The 17,882-nt window shown below is 36.4% G+C and overlaps 1 long non-coding RNA gene across 2 annotated transcripts in view; it reads right to left on the bottom strand.

Annotated features, from left to right (window-relative positions):
• Positions 1–17,882, bottom strand: part of LOC116216988 — a 152,234-nt gene that overhangs the window by 126,292 nt on the left and 8,060 nt on the right. For both annotated transcript variants that reach the window (XR_004160794.1, XR_004160793.1), the window contains exons 3-4: positions 17,177–17,279; positions 13,541–13,678 (exon numbers count right to left, since the gene is read on the bottom strand). This is a non-coding gene — a long non-coding RNA (uncharacterized LOC116216988). The remainder of the gene's footprint in view (positions 1–13,540; positions 13,679–17,176; positions 17,280–17,882) is intronic.

Here is a 17,882-nt window from a genome sequence, read left to right as displayed (position 1 = left end):
AGAGCCTAATCTCTCCTCCTTTTGTCCATCCCATCACCCTGCAATGTGTTCTCAGGAGAGCTGGACCTTCCCCTGGTGTGTTAGGCTGCACTAAGGAGCCCTGACTGCCACACTGCCCTGTGGAAATCTCAATCAGAGCATGTTCAGGGAGCGTGACATACAGGCAGCCTCACTGCCAGCCAGCCCCATGGCCCAAGTTCCCCACAACTGCAGGATAGCATTACCAAGATCATCTCCTACTTGCTGGTTTCAGAACCATCCCAAGGAAAAAAAAGCAAAGGTGGATCAGAATCAGGCCCTCTTTAGTGGATGATGAACTGGATTAAAAAAGTAGTATCTATAAATGCTTTGGATACAAAAGTGCATAAAATACTATTTCTGACTTGCATATCCTTTAAAATAGATTTGATTGCCTCAGATAAACTTTGTATTATTTCTGTACAAGGACCTGTGTAGACCAGAATGAACTTCCTATCATTCCACAGTAATTTCTTTTGAAATCTTTACCAAAGGCAGTGAGGCAAGGCAGATGCTTTCAAGAGGTACTAGAGGACGTAGTAAAGTGTAGGCATGGACAAGTGTCTTGCAAAGGTAAGTACCCCCTCTACTGACCTTAAGATGATATCTTCCCAACAGACTAGAAGCATAGCTTGCACATGTGCATAATTATACACACTCTATTTTCATAGATACGTGCATCGACACCTTCACAGACATGCAAAATACAAATGCCAGCTGTTAGTAAGGCAATATTTTCTCTCTAGAGGTGTACCAATATTGGTTTATTTCTAAGGTCTGTAGCTAATTTCAACCCTGGGTCACATAAACTTCATGTAACACAAACCCATTTATCAAACATGTCATACTATATCATCAAGAAAAAAACACTGAAATGCTTTCTCAATTGTTCCTTTTGTCAAGAATATTTTGGAGAATGCTACCTGCCCAAGGAATTATTTCTGCTAAGCTATCTTACAGACCTGTTGGCCACAGGACTGCTTCCACTCTTCAAGTAAAATCAATGGATACTCCTGACTTAAGTGACAACAGGGTAAAGTTTCGTGCTATAAAAATATAATGCCCACAATATTTGTCAAATCAACTTCAATCTGAGATCCTCTGTCACTGTGAAGAAAACACAATTAATGACTCACTTTAAAACTGAACTGTGGTTTAAGACCAAGTGCTAAATCAAATCCAGTCACATACAGCTTAGGATTTAAAAACATGTTTTAAAGCAACAGTTAAAAGAGCAGCTAAGTCACAACAACCACCAGCTAATTCATGTTTAAAATAAATCTGATGTAATTGGAAGTATACTACATCTATACCTCAGAATTCAGTGTTGGTTGTTAGACTTATATAACCCACGATCATCCAGCACTCAATAAATCCCACATGTTCAGGGATGCTTGTTTAAATCTCAGGTAACCATACAGACCATGGAACTTGGTGGTACAGAAAGACTCATCGTTTTAAGGCCAGTTAGTTAAAAATATCTATCTATCCATATACAGTGGGACATGGGACAGAGCTGAAAGACTTTTCTGTCCTAATTCATACAAGGCATCTGAACTGAGGTATGAAGGACAGTTAGACATAAATGAGAGAAAAATACATATAGCAAGACAATTCAAGAGAACAGAGAAAAGGTAATCTCTGAGCAGTCGCATTTGTTTGGATTCTTGTTATATTGTTTTAAAATGCTCTGGAATTGTCCTGTGCCCATAAGACAAGACATTTCCTGAAACACTAACAATGCAGTACCATAGCAGTCAAAATTTATGTACTTATTTAGAAAATAAAATTCCTGGAGACTATTCAATCATGAAAGAGCAATAACAGAACATGTAATTAACAGCTGAATTTTCTTTGTTGTTGTTCGGTTGGTTGGTGTTTTTTTTAAACTATAAGATTTTTACACAACTTTAGGTATCAGTAATAATGATAATGAGTACTTTCGTGACTGCTAGATTGCCAGAGGATATCTGAATGTCAGCATTTAAAGATGAAGATTTTGAACTCATCCTTGAAAGAGTTCAGTGGCTAACCATTTAAGATACTTCTTCAATATCAGCAATGATATGATGTAATGAGAAAAAGAGCTGATAACTTGTGAAGACAACATAATCTTCTGTGCTGGTATGGGACAAATTATAGTGATATAGTGATTGCTGCTATTTCTATGACTTAGCTCAAATATTCCCTTTTATCACACCTTGTATTTGTGTCGATAGCCAGGTAAGTCAACTGAAAACCTTTTTGCTAACAAGAAATCCTGATACTGAGGTCAGCCCTTCAATGCTGAAATGTACAATTAGCAGGCAGGATTAATCTCAAACTATCCTGTAGTTCTCTCAACTCCTAAATTGCATCTTTCCCACTAGCAACACCTTTGTACACAAGTACATTAAGTGTTAAGCTTCACAAACCATGAGAACTTGAGATAACAGTGGCTGTACATCAAGGTCCATCAGGTGGTGGATATCAAACTGCTGTTCTCAGTGATGTGGGCTCCATATATTAGCACTCAGAATAGTTGAATCAGCACACAAGTCCATTTCTTGAAAGGTATTAATCTTTTTAAAGGTGAAGAATTAATAACAGAGAGGAAGAGAGAAAGGGTGAGAGAAATGCAATCTGTTACAGGACTGGGAGAGCAAATGAAGATTAGAGTTGTAGTTCGCTGTCGCAAGAGATTGTAGCCTCTGGCGAACAAACCCTCTAAACTTACTGGTATTTGTCATTCTAAGCATTCTCCTTTAAATTACATATAAAATAATTTTGAGACAGTGGAACTGTTCATGTCTAGTGTAAAAGAGAATATGAGTATGACAGGAGGCTTGAAGTAATGAAAGGTGGGGGATACATTCTTTATTGATTAACATGTATTCCTTGAAAAAAAAATAGGCATTGGGGAACAAAACATTATGGATTTTCCAGTTCTTATTCAACTACAAGATGGAAATAACTGCAAGCACAGAACCACCAGAAAAATTTCAGAGACTCAGTAGGGCTTTTAAAATCATCTAAGATTTCTCTACTCCCTGTCTTCTACTCAGTCTCTTACTTAATGTTTTTCAGAGAAGGTAGAGGAGCATCAGGAATGCACCTACAATAGAGATGTGGCCGGGTAAAACACATCCTATGCAGTTAGCAGCTATGCCAAACCTTCCTGGGACTCAGCCAAAGAGACAGTGACTGGTTTGGAAGCCACTTCTAGCTGTTCCCATTTTCAGTTGAAAACAACCTATAAAGCAGGATTGACCTTCACGGGTATGCAAACTGCAAACCTAACTTGTGTCAACACTATCGCATCCGCTGATAGAGGGCGGATGGTGCCAGATCCAAGGAAGGACTTCTGAACACCAACCAGTGCCATAGGATGCAGTAATGTATTGATTAAGGTTTCTTCTGCCAGCAGAGCTGCAGTAGAAAGACCTATAAAACTTCATTTTCACAGCAAGTACCTAGCAGTAGCGAAATGATGGATGACTTAATAGAAACAGTCTTTAGCCAGATTGATTCATGCCAAAATCCATAGGGACTACCTTTGCGAGTGATTCTCCCTATGCTATGAGGACACACAACAATTACATATTTTTATTTTTACTGATACATATTATTGACATATATATACACATATATTTATTTATCCTTTGTTTTAGCTAATTTGGCTTGCAGTTTCTTAACCTGTTACTTACATTGTGTCCTGTCTTTAACATAATTTTGTAAATCGTTATTCTTGCCATGGGTAGAACTGTCAGTGAGGCACCTGAGAGCTGTTCTAAACTTCCATTATCATTTCCTGGAATGCTCCATAAACAAGGGACCCTAAATCTTACCAATCTCTTTCAAGCTTAGTGAAAGAGCTCATGTGTGGGAAAGTTTGTAAGACTGAAGTAAAAAAATTTTTAGCACTGACATAATTGAAGATTTTTATTGCTGTTTCAGAAAAATACGAAAAAATCTGGGTAGAACACTGCACAGTGGCAATGTTGTATAGCAGCTTTCATACAAACTGAGCCTCAAAACCCTGTACAAAGTTATATCAATTGTTTAAACTAAAGAATGCCACTATAAAAACACTGATTAATAAATTAAAACAGTTGGTTATGAACCCAATGAGAGAAAAGTCAGCAAGCATAAGAGCCTGAAAAATGCATTTTAAGAAAAATTTATGAGGAGATGGAGACTTGTGAAGCAAAAACACAAGAAGGTTGGCCTATATTGATGGCAGATCACAAGAAATTTCATATGGTTAGGATCTGTGATAAAGGTCAGAAAAGATCTTGAGAATTGTCCTGGTTTCAGCCAAGACAGCATTAATAGCATACCAATGTTTGGTTATTGCTAAGAACTGAACACGAGTTCTACTTTGTTTTCAATTCTCTCATTCATCCCACTTGATGGGGAGGGTGGAGTATGGCATTAGTGAACATCTGTGCGGTGCTGGGATTCCTGCTGGGCTAAACCACAATAAAAATGAGGGCAGTAGCAGTAACAAGGAGCTGCCTTGTTGCTCATGCTGTCATTTACCCACAGAAAACAGAATGAAGTACATCCAAGTATTTACAACAATCCACTTTGCTAAAATAGAAAAGAGCTGGATGACCATGGAAAAAGGCAGAGTAGATTTATCAGGTCTGAGATGTCCATGGAGAACAAAGCTGCAGGGGTGGAATAGGCAAATGAAGATGGGAGGATTTGGAGAGACAGCACTGAGGACATAGCTTGACACATTTTTTCACTTAACACATTTCTAGTCAGAAGGAACAAAAACAGATTTACATGTGCTATAAGGGGGACACTCCACAGCAATATGAAAGGTGTTACAAGCCAGGCCTTTTTCACTGAGGTCCATTGGCTATTGTCAATGACTAGTCTTAATCTCAGGTAATTGCACATCTTAGTCACCCAAGTATGAGTCCTATACTAGGGACTCTGAGTTATTTTTTTAAAAAAACTGGGATAAAAATCACAGTTAATGACAACAATTAGCTTAAATGCAATTTGCCTGTCAACACACATACATTTCTCCACTCCAAGTTAGCATATTGCTCAGAGGCAAACCAAGCAAGGCTCTAGAGAAAGTCCAAAGCACTGAGCAAAACGATCTCTAAACTATGTACTTGAAAGTCTTCAATGAGCAAGCTCCAGCTTCCTTAGGCTAGGCTAGGAGAACAGGTAGCAGAACTCCAACCATTCAGCCTCGAGGCCTGCAATGAGCACCGGGCTGTACCTTTCTGGAAGTCTGGTGCACTCTGCACAGTACCATATTGACACAGACTTTACTTATGTAGTGGTCACTACAACACTGATACGAAAAGGACTTTAAAGGCTCAGATTAGTTTCTCTGCAGGGTTGTGGCACATCTTTGGCTTGAGGATAATGCTTGGATCATCACCATTTTCCTGTGTATGCCTCTTGCAACTCCAAAGACAAATCATTACTCCAACAACAAATATCTCTTTTACCTGCAAAGGGATTCTTCCTTCTCTTGCTCAGAAATAACATCATTTTTTTACCTCACTCATACCACTTTCATATGAAAGAGACCAAAGCCTGTGCCAACCCCTGCTTATCTTTGGAATTTGTTCACAAAGATTTTCCATTTGAAGGTAAAGCAGATTCGCCATGTTTTAACACAAAATAATGCCTGGATATAATGTCACGTTAATAGATACAGACTAAAATAGGACAAATAGAATTTGCAACTGTGTTACTCTGTTTCTAGTCACAATATATCACTTGTTAACCCTTTGTAGTAAGTCGCAGTGACTCTTCGCTCATTATAACAAAGAAAATCTATGACTGAGGAATTAGAACAGTTCTTACCCCACTTTTCCTCACTTAACATCATAAGCTGAAAACATTTTTCAGGCACAGTACCTTGTCTTTAAAGCTTGGATAAAACCAAGAAAAAAAAAATGTGAGAGGAAAGATAGGACTTCAACATAGCTTGATCTCATTTTTAAATTGAGTCAATGTTTTTCATTCTAGATGCCTGCTTACTTATTCAACTCAAGTTCATTCTTAGGGGGATCTTGTCAATAAAGTCAAATAAGGCTCTCTGTGAGCAGTAAGGTTTTTGAGGGTCTTTTTTGAGGGCTTCATTAAAAGCAGACAGTTTCTCTAACCTTTTAGCAGAACCTGTTATCTGATGACGTGAATTAAAGTCTCTCAAATGACTAATAATCATATCAAGGCTGCCATGTCAGCTTGTAGATTTGAATAAGAGGGTCTGAAAACATTTGCATGCCTCGATGTGCCAGTGCTAAGAAGCTAATGTGATAGTGCTGTCATAAAGCACTGGAAAGACATGACTTAATGTAATCTGTCATGTCATATGCTAATCTTCAGCCATTACTTGAGTGCTGTAAGTAAGTAGAAAGCATTTGGGAGAAATCCTTTTCAATTTCTCTGAGTACCACTTCTGCTGCTGGTCAGCTCAAATGGGTTTTGTGCATTTAATGCAGAGCTCAAGTCAAGTTGGTTTAGGTCACACTTAATTAACCAGCACGTTGATGGGTTGGGCTGGTGTAGCACTATGGAAAATGGGTATTCCTGATACTGCCTAACAAGTAAATATTTCATATGCTAGAGGAAAAAAAAGGGACTCTCAGACCTTGATAAGAAAAAGCCCTTTTACAAAAACACTATCTCTTTAGCAAGACAGTTTTCTATGCTCTTATCTTGCTTCTACGCAATTTAAACAAAGATGATTATAAATACTTAAAAACTCTTCTATTTGTAACCACAAACTTTAAAACCACCTGATGGAGACTAGTCATTCAAACAACAACAGACAACAGGCAGCTTTAAACACAATGTACTTTTTTAAAATAAGAATAGAGGAAATGATCAAAGAGACAATTCAACTTTACTTACTTGTTTTAGGAAAATGACACCAATATTTTTTAATATACAGCAGGTGGAAGAGGGAGAAATTCTAACAATGCTAAGTACAGAATGTGGGATGGAAAATGAAACATATTAATGAGAATGACAGAAATTTCAGGACAATTTTAGCAAAGTGTGAAGGGATTTTGAGTCAACACTTGAAGGTTATTTTAATAATAACTACAGCCTTTTCAAATAAAAGCTTAAGAACCCTGTGCCTTTTGCAGCAATGAGGATGTTTAGCAGGGCTCAGCAGTTTGTAGCCTGCCCCAACTAAACCTGAAGGCTTTGAATTTAGGAATTTCAGATCATTTTGATTAGGACTGCCATAAAGAAACACGGGGACACTATATGAACACCAATAATATGAAAACTTGCCTCATTCTGTTTTCTTGGTGGTCACACTGGAATCAAATCCTGCTAAAGTCAGACATTTCATAGACCTACAGGAAACAGATAGATCTTTATAGTATTAGGTCATCTTGTTCATTTTCTTATCAATGCTGGATTGTTACCCACAGTAAACTGTGAACTGCTTCATTCAACTTAAATTTAAAATGACACACTTCAATAGTTTCCACCATTCCCAAAGGAATGTATAAAGCATTCTTATTCTCCAGCATCAAGTGTGATTGTTCCCCTCCTCACACCTAAGTTATCCTCTATCTATGTACCTGTGGCACAGGTGAACCTGTATAATTGCACAGATTCAGTTTCCCTCACAAGTAAAATAGTTTCAGAGTTTCAGATCAGGAAAGTATTCTCCTTCTGGAGGAATAAAATGATCCACAATATTTTGTCAGCTTTGTTTGGGATCAGTAATCCTTCAGTCCTTTAATAGCAGGCTGTTCAATTGTCTTATCAAGTTAAAGACCTTTTCTCTTCCCATTTAATGTCTTCTAGTCATCCTTCAAATACTAGTCTTTCAGAGACTTCCACCTTTCTCAAAGTCCTCCTCTGTTCATTACATTACTACAATGAAATAAAGCTCACTGTCTTTGTCAACATCACAAATTGGATGACAAGTCTTCTTCCCACTCTCACTAGAAGGACCTCATGAACTCAAGCATGGTTCATCAGTGTATGGAAACAGTCTCAGCTCCTGGTGATCTGTCTAGCCTTAGGTCATTCAACTACTTTTGCTGTGGAATAACCCAAGAACAGAGCTAGACCAGGATCATTGACAATAGTTTTAAGAGAGACAGTTTCCCTTATTGCAAGTCTTGTTCATAATCTAACGAATTTCATTACTACAAGTTTCTGAGATAGACAGCCAGAATGTCAGTCAAACTATTTATATTTCTATTATTGTTTCCTAATACAGACCATTCAGTGTTCCAGCTTTTTAATATTTTTTGTTGGTGTTCTCTGAACTCCCTCCAAGCGGTAGACAACCTTTGAATATAATGGTGCCCAGAACTGACAGGATCTGCATATCCACAAAGTGAATTTGATAAAATTCATTGTCCCGTGTTGTATCTAAAGGAATGCATGCTATTTTATTCATCAACAGACAGAAGGGTGCTATTTTCATAAATAGATAGACAAGTTGGTCTTTGGCTGTATTGGTTTGGTGGTCTCGCAATTTCCAAGCAGTATGTTTTTTAGAGCATTTGCTTGAGAAAAAAAATCTACTCATACTCACATTGTTTTCATCTTCACTGTACTAGTTTAAGCTATAACTTCACTTAAGCAAAAAATTTGTTTTCTTGGAGGAAAAGAAATACTAATTCAAACTAACCAATACAGTGAGATGACTTAGCCAGCATTTTAAAACACAGCTGATATTCAGTCTATTTCCAATGCATCATTGTCCTGACCCTTACAAAGACTATCACTGTGGATTGATACATGAAAGTCCTTAGTTAGCACCATCTGTGACAATATCTCCCAACCAAGAATGTGCTAAAACTACCTACTGATTTCACTTGTGGCAAGATTTAGCCAACCATCAAGAAGAAACATTTCCAATTCTCATCATCTGAGTTGGCAGCTATGACTCACAGTGTCTGTGTGCATGATTACACACACTCAGTTACCCCCAAACAAAGCAAACAAGGTCTAAGCTAGTTCAAAATTGTTACTTATTGGTCTACAGAGTGAAATTGTCATTGAAGTATGGAGCATCAAAAAGAAGAACGTAAATGGATCTCTTACTACAATAACCTCTTACAACTGGTTTCCAAAGTTTATTACTAAGTTCTAAAAGACGATAAAATGTTTCCTAAGTTTTTCATGGTTTATGATCAATAGGCCATAAGAAATCAGCTCAAAATGACAATATTAAACTATGCATGCTTATGTGCATCACTGCAGATATCTGAAATATGTAGATCAATAATATAACAGATGGGAAAAAAAGAGAGGTTATTTTTGTATGCAGATGGAAAGACTTCAACTAGTGCAAACCAGAAACCAAAACTGTTCAGCAAGAGGTTTTCCTGAAGGTTATCAAATTTACTATTTATTAGTGATTTCTTCTTGTCATTGGTAGGTGAACATTAACAATGGAGAAGTGGAATCCTCCTTACTGCCTCTGTCATATTTATATTATCTTACTCTACAGAAATATGATACAGCATTATCAGAAGGGGATAAATCTTACAGATAGCTTCAGTAAACTAAGATTCAGAATTAATACAAAAAAAAACAACCTATACTAACGTATCCTCCTCCCCTCCAAAAAAAAAAAAAAAAAAGCCCACAGAGAAAAGAATGCAACAGCCTACTCAGGACATGTTAAGCTGATTTCCTCAGCCTGAAAATTCCAAATCTACATGAGATCAACAATAGCAGAAAGCACCCTATGGTCTTTGTAGAAGACCCTGACAGCTAGGTGAGGACCAATTTTGGAAGTCCACACAGTACTTCTATGCCAGTTGTAAGGCAAATTATGGATGAAATTTTTTACTCTCTACCACTATCAAACACTAATGTAAGAATAGTGTTTTACATTTTCAATAAAATATTGCTTTAGTTTAAAGTTGTTTGGATATAATGCAAGAAATCTATATTCTACATTCTCCATGTTTCCTGGCATAAAATCTTTCAAATTTGGAATAAAGAGAGCTGTTTCTTCATTTGGGAAACCTAACATTCACTGTTTCAGAAGAAACAGAAATAGTTAAAGAAAATCTTTCCACCAGTACAAACATTTTCTACAGTAAACTAGATAGGATGTATAATTCGTAGGACTTCATAGTTTTCTGTTCTTTAGACACATCTGCTAATGTCATTAGGCACAGACATTGGGGTGGGTCCCCCATTTTCTTTGGCCCACGTTTTGACCTCCTCTAGAAAGATGTATTAAAAACCAGTGTGCTCTGATTTAGTTCCTTGCGTTTCCATAAGCAATGGTGCCAACGGCAAGCAGTCAAAAATATTTCCTTAAAATCTTGTAGTGGCATTAATATGAGTTCAAGACTTCACCAGTTTTCTGTAGAATTTAGACTTTTACACTGTTAACACTACACTTCTGAAGCTTCCATTACCTGCAGGCTTTTTTAAAAAACAGAGGAATGTTTGATTTGGATGGTTACATTAGATTTTGGGACACTAATGGATTAGATCCACAGCCTCAAAAGAAATTGCCAGTTGTCTACAAGTGACTACTTGTATATGAAGGCCTAAGATTATCAAAGCAAACCACAAACAGTAATTCACAAGCACCAAACATGTGCTGCATGTTTATCTTTCTAGGTCAATGCCTCCAGACTACACATAAGCTTCACTACTCCTCAGATACAATAGACACTGGCTATAATTCAGAAACTCAGCTTCATTTATGAATAAATAAAATATCCTGTTTTGGGAGCAATCATTGCACCATGACCACTCTTGAGATAGATACACACTCATACTCAGGTCTCAAGTGAATGTATTCAGAAGTTAGAAGGAAAATTGTTTACTGGAAGTTCCTTAGTAGTTCTATTGTACAGACAAGCAGATGGCTTCAGATTTTCAGTAATACAGATTCTCTCACAAGTATATCATAACAAAACCCAAACAGATACAGATATATAAATACATGCATATGTGTATATGTACGAACATGCAACTTTTATATGTCTTTAAATATATAATACCAAAAAATAAACTGCAGACATAAAAACAAATTTAAAAGAAAAAATAGAGCCTAAGAAAAAATTTATCAGTACTTCTTGTAGCTTGAAAAATCAATGTGAATTGTCATTTAGTGGTGCCAACCCATAACCAGTAATATTCACAATAAAGCTACAACTTACAAAGTTTTGAAGTCTGAAAAAAGTGTGAGTAAGATATCTAGGTAGCATCTGTTCATACACAAAGCTTCAAATGACACTAATGCACTTAAAAATCTTTTGCAAACAGCTAACAGCAGTTCTGCCCTTACAGGAACATTTGTGTCTAACATTACTAATAGATCCTGCTGGAATGTTCACAACAAACTGATGCAACTCTTACAGACTGTAACTGGACATGCACACATTTGGATCTGATGCTTAAGGGAGACAAGTTTGTGCAAGTCTGCCAACACACCTACAACATGCATTTGCACATAGCCTAAAAGCATTTTCTAGGCAAACAGATATAATCTGAAAGTTATCTTGATGGAAACCTGGTATATGCACCAGCCATCACTGAGTGAGAATTTATCTCTTCATAATATTCACAACAAGCAAGGGCTTCTCAGACTATATGTATATATAACTTCTACTGTATTCAATAAAATAAAATAATTTTCTCCTCTGTTTTTTTTTTGTTTGTTTGTTTGTTTTTTGTCTCTCCCCAATAGCTATGCATAATATAGATGAGAAAATACCTCTATCAACACAGAAAAAAACACAATCTAAACATGAATTTTCAGATACAAATGCATGACTTATTTTCGGAGCAGTTGAAACTTGAGCACTGTGAGCTCCAAACACACTTACAGCTACCATCTCTAGGTTGAAATCTCATACAATAGGCTAAACTTCAAAGCTTTAGAAGCACAAGAGAAGCATGACAAACACTTCTTACTTACACCACTATGCTTCTGTAACTTAGCATAACCATCCATTTCCTTCTTTTGGAAGATGACCTTTTGAAAAAATGTAGCAAAAATGTTGGTTGTGCTATGTTTTTCAGTGTTTTGAAATTTCAAGATCAATTTTGGCTTCTAACAAATTATTGTGAGAGCCAAAGGGCAGGTTAAACGTAAGAATGGACTGAAATCTGAATGCAAAAGCTCACCTAGTTCAAAAAGCAACTCATCATCAGAGCAGTTCTGATAAGACAGTGATGACCAAAATAAGCAGCAAAGACCTGAGTATCTGCAACTACAGAACTATGAACAGTAAAAATTCAACAGATAGGTCTTTTTCAAGAAAAGATCATAACAGACACTCCCAGGATGTTCATGATTTCATAAGACCAATGTTTCAGAATCTTGTGTTTAAGATGGGATGATGGCACAGAAATAAAGTTTAAGTATGCAATAGTATCAAATTGGAAGAAATTACAAATTACAAAGAACAATGTAATGAGATACAGAAGCCATTTGATACTTTAAAAATCCAAGTTAATAGATATTAAATGCAATTTGGTGGAAGTATTCACCCATGACGGAAACAAAACCTGCAAAACGATAGAATAGTGTAGTCTGTTGATCAAGGAAAGATTACTTTGAAAATATATTATGCTGAAATTATTGCTGGTAGAAAGAGGGAGTTGCTTATCAGAAGGAAAGCAGACAGACATTTTTATGTGAACCTTGCCATCTTCAATCACATGGGTATGGTTATGATATAATAATCTAAATCCTATTTTATTTTAGCCATGAAATGGGATTACTGTTTCTAAGATTTCAGGGTATTTACTTTGCTGGTAAAACAGTGCTTCCAAAGCATTCTAGACTTCAAAACATTTATGGTGTTGTTCAGACTGACGAACTTTGAAACATGTTATATCTGTACATGAGATTGAAAAAGGATTAGTTCACACACAAGGACTAGATACCTATGTATGTCTCAGGAAGGTCATGCAGTTAGGACATTCTCATCCCTAGAGGTGAGAGTGGAATTTACATCTATTAGCATCACTATAGAAGTTATCCACATGGCATGATTTTCTGATTTGAATGTTTGCTATAGCCAGTCTGTGAAGTACAATATGGTGAACGAGACTTATTTGTTGTTAAGAACTCAGAACTCCAACCTTATAAACCTGATATTGAAAAAAGAAATCTGGAGGAGAGAAAAAGAAAAGATTGTATCAAAATGTTAACCAAATCAGACCAAAACTAGCCACCAAAAATATCTGCATGTGTTCCATGAGACTTAGCCATACCAGAGAGCTGTAAGTGGTTTTCTGAAGTCTTGCCTTCTGTTTATATCCAGCCTACAACTGTCAGAGACAAGACTTGAAACTCATCTAATCTATAATTAGAAGCATCTTCCTATACACTAGTGTACTGCCGTTCATGTAAACAATGTTTCAAACAGGCAAAATTCTCCTCTAAACTATCCTGAAACTCCGAGAAATTAAGCTGAAGAAGGAAAATGAGAGCCATGACAAAGCTTCATAGTGGCCGATAGATAGGAGAGAGCTTGCAGAAAAAAATAAAATAAAATATGGTGAAGGTGACTGAAAACAAATAGAACGCAGAGAAAAATACCTAAATATTATGTCTCAAATTCCTCCAAGTGTCTGTAATTTGGGGTCCTTGTTTAGCAGAATGTTGTGCAACATTTTATTTTTCCAATGCAGCTGAGAATCATTTTTCCTTCTCTCTTTCTACATTTTTGTGCTGCCGCTGGCATAACAGAGAAAACAAAGTTAATAACAAAGGAAGGACGAGATTTCTTTAAAATGTTTTATTATCAGTTGTAATTCAGCTTTAAATGGACTCTTGTCAGTTAGGGAATTGGTCTCAATTATACTTTTTTTCTGAATGTGAGAACACAGTGTGAACTACAAAATATGACTATCAGTCTTGCGTGAGCTGTCCTACGGGATCTCCCCTTTTCCCATTCCATCCTCTTTGGAGTGCTTTTGTTATGGTACCATACCTTAGGATTGCTGTTTATCTGTAGTCTCTTCTAGAGAGAAGAACTGGGAACAAGATGGGGGAAGGGAAGGAGGAAAAGAAATCTCAGGTTTGTGGCCATCGCTGTGTGCTTATGGCCATATGTATTTTCCCCCTCTGCTGCTTTCTGCTAACCATATTTTTAAAGCATATTCAATGTCTGCTATTGTATTGAAATGTCTCAAACAGCTCAATCCATCAAAGCTAATACTAATTTTAATCTTAAAATAAAGGATAATGATTTTGCTCTGGCTTCTATTACACACAGTTTCTAAAAATGCCTCCAAATTCACTTACAAGTATCTGTACTTGCTGTAACATTGTCTAGAGAACTCCAGAAGGTATGTGTAGATGCAGATTCATACTAGCCTTGGGAAGAGTTGGGGGGGAGAGGAGTAGGAGGAGGGCTGTTTATATTGAGTACGTCTCATTCACTTTTATCTTCACACAAGCAGAAGAAAGTGCCAAGATACAATTATCAAAGGATCAGACCTTGAGCCAACCTGATTTTTAGCAAAAGCCAGGGATGGTTGAAAAGAGCAATAGAGAAAATCTGACCTATCCTTGTTCTGGTGAAAGACTAAATACAAATTATTAAAGAGAAGTGTGGATTTACTACTCATCACACAAAGACAATTTTAAAGAATTATGAACTGTTTCCTAGACACTTGGCTCTCAAAAAAATGATTCACTGTATTGATAGAAATTCGAATATTACAACAAGCAAAAACAATCATACTCAATTTGTGAAAAGAAACTGGAATCATAACTGAAGGTGACAGAAGAAGCTGGCTGATTGGACTAGCAGTATAGTCACTATCATAATGCTGCAAAAAAGTAAAGCCGAAAAAAGTAGGTCTGAAAGAGTAAACCCAGCTAGGAAACACTAACTGCAATGGAGAATAATATCACATCAAAGTTTAGGAGCAGATTTCTAACAATGCAGTAATAGAAGTATAAATAAATAAATAAATAAATAAATAAATAAATAAATAAATAAATAACAATACTCTTCCAAAAGTATACCCAAAAATCTTTTTACTAAAATATCAAAACATACAGAATGCAGAATGTGCATCTCCAGTTTTAGAACTGTCCATTCTACAGTTATGTAGTTTTCTTTCTGTCTTAGTACCTGAAATGTAACAAAATGTCATGATCATATTTTATTTTTTCTAATTGAATTCATAATTTTTTCTTTGTTTGGAGTGCAACTGCTCAAAATAGAAAATCTAAAATCATCCAGCAAGCCAAGGAAATATTGCCTTGACTGGCAAGCAGAAGAAAACTAATGTAGTCACAATTGAGTTGGAAATGTGTGGACTACAGACATTAGAGGTGAGGTAGTTGAGACTGTGGAAGAGAATTGAAGAGGGTTGCATAAATGGGGTGTTGAATGACTTAACCACTTCCTTGCTTTCTTTTGTTTATGCTGGCACATAGGAAGTCTAGCAAGCTTAACCAGAAGCTGATAAAATCTGAGTGCATGGCTAAGATAGACAGTGAAGTAGACAAAAACAAGTATAATATACATTATTACAGAGCATCAGTAAAATGGGCTAAATTATCGTTGTTTCATATATCACAGTGTAGAGACAGCAGCAAACTGTGCCACAGTATCACTGCTTGCTTTTCTCATCAGTCCTGTTCTTGGTACTGGTATACTCAGAATACACATTGCTCTGAATGCTCTAATTTACTCTGCTCATCTGATCAACATCTCAGTGTTTTGTTCAATTGTCTGACATTTTCTGCCTGTAATAATAATGAAAGTTCATGAGTGCTTTCAAAGGAAAGCATGTCAATGGATGTCTCTTTACTGACTAGAGATGTTTGGAAAAGGGGAGAGAGAAGCAGAGTGGAGGGGAATCAGACTGCAGATATCTAACAAGGGAGGATAGGCAAACTCCCTGTGTCATCAGTAAATAGATGGGCTCCTCTTGAGGAGCAGTTAGGGGACAGAATTATTGTCTTTGAACAATTTTGAAGCATTTTATTCATTTCCTGCCACTCCTTTCCAACCAGCCCCCAAGCTTCTGCAGACCTAAATAAAAGTCATTGGTAGTTGTTTCTGCTCCTGAATTGGATCTCAAAGCTGGATTTTTAATTCATTTAAAAGGACAGGTCTGAGTCCCAGAAGATGCTGAGTGCTCTCAGCTTGACAACTTCTTAGATTCAGATAATCACTTGGTAGCAGTACAGAAACAATTTCTTCTGGATTACTTTGTCTGACATCTCTTTCTTTCTCTCTCTTAAATCAACTCCCTCCTCATCCTGTCCCACCCCTCCTCAGACTGCTTTATCCTCTTCACTATGTCTACACAACTTCTCTAATTGCTTCTCTCCTCTGAATTCCACATCCATATGTATAACAGCCTCCACATTCATTCTTTTCCAGGACTGCTGGGAATTAATGGGAGACTTCTGTAGTGGTGGGTTTCCTTCACACAGATTTCGGTCTCAATAATCAGTTGAATGATATCAAGAGAGTGGCAAAGACTGTCCAAGAGACACTTCTAGTCAGAGTAGCACAGGCAATTCCTTCCCTCTGCCAGGGCATGGCAAGCTGCTGTACACTCCAACATATCACTTTTGTCATTGTTCTTTAACATGGCAGAGCTTCCTCACAAGCAGCATGCATTTTGAAAATGCCTTTCTTAAAGGCTGAAATCATATTTCTAAAGAAAATAATATATTTTATACTAAATATCAAATAGGTTCATTTAAAAAACCTGCATTATATTCTATCAAGAAAAAATTTTACTATTAGACAAGTAAAATACCAGAAGCTTCATGAAGGAGCTTAGGGTACAATGATGGCAGAATACAGCATTTTAACAGACACATTTCAAAGTTATAATGCAATCAGAATTAAGCTCACTTCTAGATTTTGGTAGCTAGAGACCTAAAGATTAAAAAGAAAATTGTGCCAGTCAGCTGTAGAACCTTATTTTAGAATTACCTATCTCTATGATAGAGTGTATATGAATTATATATCATTAACCAGAATTTAAAGGGATAATAGGAAATACAAATACAAGTTGAGAACTGTCTTTCAGCAAATATGCATTATTTTACTCACTAATTAATTCAATTATTAGAATAGAAACTTTGATTAACTTTTTTCCCTCACCCATCTTATTTTTTAAGCAGCTTAGTTTAAAAAAAAGTGTTGTTTTTTATTCATTATAGTGAGTTTCATATGTTAAACAAAGACAGACCAACCTTAAGCCTTTTGATAAATATGATGCTGTGGTAACTACAGCATTCACTTCGTATCCCATTTCTCCAAGTTCCTGTCAGCCAGATGTCACTTGCAATGCAAACACTAGAAAAATATGAAATAATAATTTCATACATCATCTATGCAAGCACGAGACAGTCAAACATTCAATACAAATTCAAACGGTTACTACACATAAAGCAAATATCATCCAAATAATATTTAGAATGATTGAAAGGGTTTTGATTAGGAAGTGTATTCTCTTAAGTTAAGTGGTCCCCAAGACCATCTAGAAAATTCAATTGTTTCATTTTAAAATGTTTTCTGCCCAAAATTATATCAAATTCTAATGTCTCAGTAGAAACATATGGGATTGGATTGTTGACTGGGCGCCTGATGTCAAAGAGGAATCTAATTTTCCAATGGCATTTCCTCATACTGTCTCACCAAAACACAAAATTGATAAAATTTTAATGGATAGTTTTTCAGAGCAGGACATTACTCCTTGTGCTGGGAAATAGTGCAGGAGAACACCATGTAGCTAGAGGAAGGCAATGCATAAGAAAACACTTTGAATAAATATTCATAAACAGAACAGGCCTTAAATTCTGCATTTTTCTTTTACAATCTTAAATGGAATTCAAACAGTAAATTTTGCAGTATCAGGAACATCTCCCTCCCCTTCCATTTCCAGGACACTTTGCTTTT

This window comes from Meleagris gallopavo, chromosome 10 (assembly GCF_000146605.3).
Source record: "Meleagris gallopavo isolate NT-WF06-2002-E0010 breed Aviagen turkey brand Nicholas breeding stock chromosome 10, Turkey_5.1, whole genome shotgun sequence".
NCBI classification, from domain to species: Eukaryota; Metazoa; Chordata; class Aves; order Galliformes; family Phasianidae; genus Meleagris; species Meleagris gallopavo.
The sequence above is the reverse complement of the archived record's forward strand: the minus strand, read 5'-3'. Positions and strand labels throughout refer to the sequence as shown.